This window comes from Phyllobates terribilis, unplaced genomic scaffold, assembly GCF_046119375.1.
Source record: "Phyllobates terribilis strain yellow unplaced genomic scaffold, ASM4611937v1 Scaffold_136__1_contigs__length_4911898, whole genome shotgun sequence".
Taxonomy (NCBI): domain Eukaryota; kingdom Metazoa; phylum Chordata; class Amphibia; order Anura; family Dendrobatidae; genus Phyllobates; species Phyllobates terribilis.
This window is the reverse complement of record NW_027362896.1, coordinates 1,358,022-1,366,628: the sequence shown is the minus strand read 5'-3', so window position 1 is coordinate 1,366,628 and position 8,607 is coordinate 1,358,022.

The window sequence follows — 8,607 nt, the reverse complement described above, 5'->3', positions numbered from 1 at the left end:
GGGTTGTGACACCCCAGGGGTCCGGTTGCCACAGTGGCATTGCCTCTCTCACAGGGGGTGATGCCATGCCTGGAAGCAAGGAAGGGTCCCCTAGTCAGGTATACTAGCATGCAACACTTTCCTGGCTCCAGACCAGCAAGGGGAGCTCCTCCCCTTAGCAACTGGACTCTGGAGGCGGGGTTAGTTAGACTTAGTGAGAGAGTTGAAGTCACGACATTGAAGAGGAAAGACCTAGGGAGTGAAGCTGCGCGGCAGTTCACCCCGGAGGATAGGAGCATGGAAGAGCCGGACACCGGAGTCCGAGGTTGTGGGGCACCGAAGGCCCAGCAGCAGAAACTGGAGGGCAGGAGACTGCAGGTCTCCTGGCCCCATCAGAGGCCCGTAGGCTCAGCAGCACTGCAGGGACCAGCACCGCCACGTGGGAGCGACGCATCAGCAAGGCCCGAGCTGCCTGCCATATGGGTGAGCACAAGGACGTTGTACTCAGGGACGAGGGCCACAGCACAGCTACAAGAAGCAGGGCCAGAGAGATTAGTGCAAAAGGGAAGGCCTACAACTCCACCTGGCGAGGTGGATTCCTTACTTGCTTCCAGGCTGCCCGGACTTCCACTTCTAGCCAGTACCCTAGTCCCGGTCTGCCTAACCACCGCAAGTAAACATAAGAGGAAACCGCCATTGAGTTGTGGACTGATTATTAACTGCGCCATCACCCCTGCACTACACCGCCCAGCATCATCTACTGCACTACAACATCTAATCTACACTGCCCTGGAGCTAAGCTCTACCTGTGGAGAGTCAAACCAACTCTGCTGCATTAAACACCAGCTTCATAGGACCTGCGCTGCAGCGGTGGCTACCTATAGCCGCATACCACAGGTGGCGTCACAAATTGCATACATAAAAACTATAAAATTCCTTTTTTTTACTGACTGCCCTGGGTCACGGACCGGGTCACCGCCACTGTGACATCTCCCCTAGCAACGACCGGCCCGGCACAGAGTACCCCACGGCCCAGGGGGCGCGTCAACTTGATATCACGAACAGGATTCACGAAGCCCGGTATAATCGGGTCCTGTGTGCCGTAGACTGTACTGAACTGTGTTATCACGTCATTTGCCGTCAGCCGAGGGGGAAGCAGGAGGCCCGATCCGGAACCGCCGGGTAAGGGATCCTTCCGCCTGCAGAGCAGCATACCGGTACGTCAGCAGACGCCCAGGACCTGGCTGAGGTTCACTAGGGGGGAGGAAGATGCCCAGCATGGGAAAGAATTCAGCCGGGGCGCGGCTGCCGCCACTGTAATGCCGTTATCAATGCCATTATCAATGCCATATATACCGGGGGCGGCGTGGTTGCCCCAGTACTCAGGGGAGTCGCACACCCTGAACGACTTTGAAGAGAGACTGCGCAGTTTGTTTAAAGTATACCCCCTGTCTGAGGAACAAAAAGTCAGCATCCTCATAGGACAGCTAATCGGTGCAGCCCAGAGAGAGGTGAAGTCCTGGCCGGGCAGGGACAAAGGCACTGTCAAGGAAATACTGGCCCGGTTGAAGGATACCTTTGACACCCGCACCGCAGCAGAAATAAAGATGAAGTTCTACGGGTGCAAACAAAGGGTGCAGGATAGTGTACGGTACTATGCTCTAAACCTGCAGGAGGCGCTGCGGGCCATCAAACAGGTAGACCCCGACAGTGTGCGAGATGAGGACGGATTGCTGACTGAGCAGTTTATTGAGGGGCTCCTGTCTGGCGCTCACAGGACACAGCTGCGCATTATGGCTTTGCAAAACCCTGATCTGGACTTTGTACAATTTAAAGACAGAGCCATCCGGGTGATGCGAGAATCAATCCCAAGTGGCACTGCATCCCTCCGGCGTCCAGCTATCACATACCACCAGGAGGTGGCATCCCTTCCCCCAGCACCTGTTGAGGCTGACACGCAGACTCTAGACAATGACCCGTCTGCAGACCTACGCCTTCAGGTCCAGGAGCTGACCAAAAATGTGGCTGCGTTAACCAAAACCGTGCAGGCCATGCAAGTGTCTCCAAAGGAAAAGATCCAGCTGGCTTCCAGTCCAGATGACGTCCGTGGCGACGACAGAGAAGAATTCCACTGACCAGAGGTAGGAACAGCGATCGCTACGACCAGGTCGGACAACCCATCTGCCGCCGCTGTCAAAAGGCAGGGCACTACACAAGATTCTGTAATTTAAACGAGCACCCCCTGGGGCAGAGGGCCAACCCCCAGGAGTAAGACGACCAGGCACACAAAGTAGGTGAGACAAGTACGTGGGAGGACGACCGGTCCTACCTGTAGTGCTTGATGGCATCCCAATGAAAGCACTGCTGGACACTGGGTCCCAGGTGACAACGATGCCATATATCCTTTATAAACAATACTGGACTGATTCAGACACTACCCGCCGTCCAGATGAACATCTTAGTATCTATGCCAGCAATGGTCAGCCTTGCCTCAGGTGGGGTATAAAGAGGTGACCATAAAAGTTGGCCGAGTAGAATTGCCATCACAAGGAATGATTATTGTTGATATTGATCGCCGAGAAAGTCACCCTATGATAACCTTAGACACCAATGTGATAGAGAATTGACTTGAGGAAATTATTCTTTTGTTGCAGCAGGTCGCAGAGACTGCCAGTTCCAGTCAGCAGCGAGTTCTGCAGAAGGAGATCAGAGCCCTGATGAAAAGACAACAGGTAGAGCTGTCTGGTGGAGAAGTTGGCAGTGTCAGGATGAGTGATCCATTCCCCACTGCAATGCCCCCTAGGAGTAAAATGTTAAAATGGTGTCGGGCAGCAATAGGTCTCAGGGGTCAAGATTATCAGGCCCTGGTGGAACCCGTGTACTCTGACAGTAGGCCCACCATTTTGACAGCCAGGGGGGTAGTTGATGTCCGCAAGGGGAGAGTACCGATACGCATCCTGAATTGTGGGGAGAAAGAGGTCCATTTACCCCGGGATGCTACCCTTGCTAAGCTATTCACTGTCAGTAACAATGCAATAAAGGCAGTGGAACCCTTGCCTCCATCCAAACCGGCGGAGGATAACGGCTCCAGGGGGCAGATGGAGGATTGGTGTCAGAAGCTACAAGTGGGCACTGACTCCACCCCTTTGCACCAAAAGCATGGAGTATACCGGGTGGTCCAAGAATATGAGCGAGTCTTCAGCAAACACCCACTAGACTTTGGGCAGGTAAAAGGGGTCCAACATCATATCCCCACAGGAGATCATCCGCCCATTAAAGAGAGGTACCGGCCTGTACCCCCAGCTCACTATCAATGTGCCAAAGGAATGTTACGGGAGATGAAGGAGGCTGGGGTGATCAGAGATAGTTGCAGCCCCTGGGCAGCTCCATTAGTTCTCGTTCGAAAGAAAGATGGTACAATGAGGATGTGTGTTGATTACAGGCAGATTAACCGCATTACACATAAGGACACCTACCCATTACCCAGAATTGAGGAATCATTAGCAGCATTGAGATCAGCTAACTATTTCTCCACTTTGGATCTCATCAGTGGGTACTGGCAGGTTCCTCTGGCAGAGGCGGACAGTGAAAACACCGCGTTTACAACACCAATGGGCCTCAGCGAGTTCAACTGCATGCCATTCGGGCTCTGCAAAGCCCCACGAACCTTCCAGCGGTTAATGGAGTGTTGCCTGGGGCACAAAAACTTCGAAACCGTCCTGCTGTACCTAGACGACGTAATAGTCTACTCAAAGACATATGAAGACCACCTGGAGCACCTGGCCGAGGTGTTCGAAGCCCTTTCTGGTTTTGGCCTGAAGTTAAAGCCGTCCAAGTGCCACCTGTTAAAGCCCAAGGTGCAGTACCTAGGTCATGTGGTAAGCGCCGAAGGTGTAGCACCAGACAATGAAAAAGTCACCGTGATCAAGGACTGGCCAAGACCCTCCACTATCAAGGAAGTGCGGCAGTTCCTCGGGCTGGTAGGCTACTACAGGAGATTCATCAAGGGTTTCACCAAGATAGCGGCACCCATGCAGGACCTCTTAGTGGGCCAGTACAAGAAGGCCCGAAACCTCCGTTCAAATGGGGTAAACCAGAAGACGAATCTTTCACTCGACTGAAAAAGGCTCTTACTGGAGATGAAGTCCTGGCCTACCCCAACTATGGCCAACCCTTTACACTCTATACGGATGCCAGCAACGTGGGATTGGGAGCGGTGCTGTCCCAGGTACAGCAGGGCAGAGAGAGAGTGATTGCCTACGCCAGCAGGAAGCTCCGGCCCACAGAAAGGAACCCAGACAACTATAGTTCCTTTAAGTTGGAGTTTCTAGACATAGTCTGGGCTGTAACAGAGCACTTCAAACACTACCTCGCCTCCTCCAGATTTACAGTCTTCACAGACAACAACCCGCTGACGCACCTGGAGACTGCGAAGCTTGGTGCCCTCGAGCAACGATGGATGGCCTGACTGTCTAACTACGAGTTTACCATCAAGTATCGGGCGGGGCAAAAAAACACAAATTCTTATGTGTTGTCTAGGATGCCGAACTTGCCAGATGTGGGAGAAGACCCGGAAGAGCTGGAGGAGATAGAGCTATCCGCTTTCCATCGTCACGGGGTGACCCAGTGCTCCCACTATGTGAGGGACAAGCGCTCCGCCAGCAGAGAGGCCACGTTCAACCCATTGCCCCATCATGGATGGGCAGAGACGCAGGATAGCAACCCGGCTGTCCGCCTGGTAAAAGAGTTGCTGACACAAGCTGACTCGCACCCTGATCCAGATGCTCCACAGGAGACCCAACAGTTGTGGAAGGAGAAGGGCAAACTGTTCATCTACGAGGGAAAGCTGTCTCAAAGAAGTATCAACTCCCGGACACACTAACTGGTCTGGCAGGTGGTAGTCCCGAGGCGGGATGCGCCAATGGTCTTAGAAGCGTACCACGATGGAGCAGGACACTTCGGGTAGAAGAAGTTGGAAGTCCTGCTACATGAGCGATTCTACTGGGTTGGCATGAGAAAAGCAATTGAGAGATGGTGTCGAGAATGTGGTCCATGCAACCTGAGACGGAAAGACCGTGACAGCCAGAGGGCTCCCCTGCAGCCCATAATCACCAACAATCACTTGAACTGGTAGCCTTGGACCATGTGAAGCTAGCCCCAAGCCAGTCAGGCTATGTCTACGCTCTCACCATAGTAGACCACTACTCCCGATTCCTTGTAGTAGTGCCAGTGAAAGATCAGATGGCTCAGACAGCAGCCAAAGCGTTTCAACAGCACTTTTGTCGCCCGCACGGTTACCCTGAACAAGTGTTGACCGACCAAGGTCCAGCCTTTGAAGCAGAAGTATTCCAGGAATTCTGTAACTTGTATGGCTGCAAGAAAATCAGGACGACGCCGTATCACCCCCAGACGAACGGGTTGTGTGAGAAGATGAACCAGGTGGTAATAGACCTGTTGAAGACGTTGCCCCTTGAAGAACGTAGCCTGTGGCCAGAGAAGTTACCAGATTTGGTGGACCTATATAACCACATCCTGGTGAACTCCACCAACTGTACACCCGCTTACCTGATGAGAGCAAGACCTGGTAAGCAACCCATCGACTTAGACATGGGAGTCTTAACACCAGAGACGACATCACGAGATGTAGATTGGGATACAGAGCGGCAGCAACAATACCGCAAGGTGCAAAGAATGTGTTGAGAGAAGTTTGTCCCAGGCGAGACAGAAGCAAGAGAAAACTTATAATCAGCACGCACCTGCCGTTCCCTTGTCACCTGGAGAACAGGTACTTAAGAGAAAGAGACGAGTCCATAAATTAGATGACCAATGGGAGGTTGAGCCATACAGTCATGGCCAAAAGTATTGAGAATGAGACAAATAGTAATTTTTCCAAAGTTTACTGCTTCATTTTTTGTAATGGCAATTTGCATATACTCCTGAATGTCAAAGAGTGATCAGCTTAACAGCAATTACTGTACTTGCAAAGTCAATATTTGCCCAGAAAATGAACTTTAACCCCCAAAACACATTTCAACATCATTGCAGTCCTGCCTTAAAAAGGTGCAGCTAACATCGTTTTAGTGATTGATCCATTAACACAGGTGTGGGTGTTGATGAGGACAGGGCTGGCGATCAGTCATGATTAAGTAAGAATGACATCACTGGACACTTTAAAAGGAGGCTGGTTCTTGGTATCATTGTTTCTCTTCAGTTAACCATGGTTATCTCTAAAGAAACACGTGCAGCCATCATTGCACTGCACAAAAATGGCCTAACAGGGAAGAGTATCACAGCTACAAAGAATGCACCTCAGTCAACAATCTATCGCATCATCAAGAACTTCAAGGAGAGAGCTTCCATTGTTGTCAAAAAGGCTCCAGGGTGCCCAAGAAAGACCAGCAAGCGCCAGGACCGTATCTTAAAACTGTTTCAGCTGCGGGATCGGACTACCAGCAGTGCCAAGCTTGCTCAGGAATGGCAGCAGGCTGGTGTGAGTGCTTCTGCACGCACTGTGAGGCGGAGACTCTTTGAGCAAGGGCTGGTTTCAAGGAGGGAAGCAAAGAAGCCACTTCTCTCCAGAAAAAACATCAGGGACCGACTGATATTCTGCAAAAGGTACAGGGAGTGAACTGCTGAGGACTGGGGCAAAGTCATTTTCTCTGATGAATCCCCTTTTCGATTGTTTGGGACATCTGGAAAACAGCTTATTCGGAGAAGAAGAGGTGAGCGCTACCACCAGTCTTGTCTCATGCCAACTGTAAAGCATCCTGAAACCATTCATGTGTGGGGTTGCTTCTCAGCCAAGGGAATCGGCTCATTCACAGTCTTGCCTAAAAACACAGCCATGAATAAAGAATGGTACCAGAATGTCCTCCAAGAGCAACTTCTCCCACCCGTCCAAGAGCAGTTTGGCGCCCAACAATGCCTTTTCCAGCATGATGGAGCACCTTGCAATAAAGCAAAGGTGATAACTAAATGGCTCATGGAACAAAACAGAGATTTTTGGTCCATGGCCTGGAAACTCCCCAGATCTTAATCCCATTGAGAACTTGTGGTCAATCATCAAGAGACGGGTGAACAAACAAAAACCAACAAATTCTGGCAAAATGCAAGCATTGATTATGCAAGAATGGACTGCTATCAGTCAGGATTTGGTCCAAAAGTTGATTGAGAGCATGCCAGGGAGAATTACAGAGGTCTTGAAGAAGAAGGGGCAACACTGCAAATATTGACTTGCTGCATTAACTCATTCTAACTGTCAATATAACCTATTGGTACTCATAATATGATTGCAATTATATTTCTGTATGTGATATAAACATCAGACAAACACTAATAAAAACCAGAGGCCAGCAGATCATGTGAAAATATAATTTTGGTGTCATTCTCAAAACTTTTGGCCATGACTGTACACCGTCTTACCCTCGAATTATGATAACTCCAAAGTCTCAAGAGACCACTTGAAGATATGTCCTGAACAGTTGAAACACAAAGGAGAAGACCAAGACAGCCCTCAGCCCACAGAAGAGGTGGAAGAAACGGTCCAGACAGTCCTTGGAGCATTTCCCCGGTCTTGGACGCAGGTGAACAGAGCAATTGTGGTACCTGTCCTAACCTTTCTCCAAGCGGCCTCACCGGAAGCTGCAGAGGCTCCAGAACATCTGGAAGACCAGTCGGCCCCAGAGACAGATGCTTCATCAGCAGCAGATCAGGAGAATCTACCCTCTGCTAGCAGTGAACCTGTCATACCCAGGGTGAGTCAAAGAATTCGTAGGAGATTACCCAGCCTACCGGTGTTACCTTAGACTACCTGTAGTGTAGTTCACACTGAACCCACCACACCAGGGGTAGACACTAGGGACCAGGGTAGGTCGTGACAACAAATGTACTACGTAGATCGACCCGGAGTACTAAAGGTCAGCTCCCTGCCCGCTGGAGGAACTAAAGTGTATGTTGTTACATGTAGTTGTAACCGTTAAATAATCTTGGATATATATAGTTGTTAAATTAATGAACAATTGGACCACAGGACTAGGTGTGGTCAGGATAATATTGAAAGCAGTTACTAATTGACCTAGAAAATAAACCGCAGGCGTGGCTGAAGACCAGGCCCACCGAAAGAGTGCCCTGAAGTCACGCCCAGGGACGATACACAAAGTGGGTTGATGCGGTTCCCACCAGCCAAATTTCAATTATCCGGATTGTGGCGTAAAGACTAAGTGGCGCAATGACTGTTTTCAATTCTAGTTTGGTTTTTGTAATTTTTGACTTTGTAAACTATTTGTAATGTGAATTGTTATTGTTAATTCAAAAAGGTATCCTCAGTCCGGGAATACTGAAGTTAACTAGGGGGGAATGTGGCACCCCAAGGGTCCCGTTGCAACAGTGACAGTGCCTCTCTCACAGGGGGTGAAGCCATGCCTGGAAGCAAGGAAGGGTCCCCTAGTCAGGTATACTATCATGCAACACTTTCCTGGCTCCAGACCAGCAAGGGGAGCTCCTCCCCTTAGCAACTGGACTCTGGAGGCGGGGTTAGTTAGACTTAGTGAGAGAGTTGAAGTCAGGACGTTGAAGAGGAAAGATCTAGGGAGTGGAGCTGCGCGGCAGTTCACCCCTGAGGATAGGAGC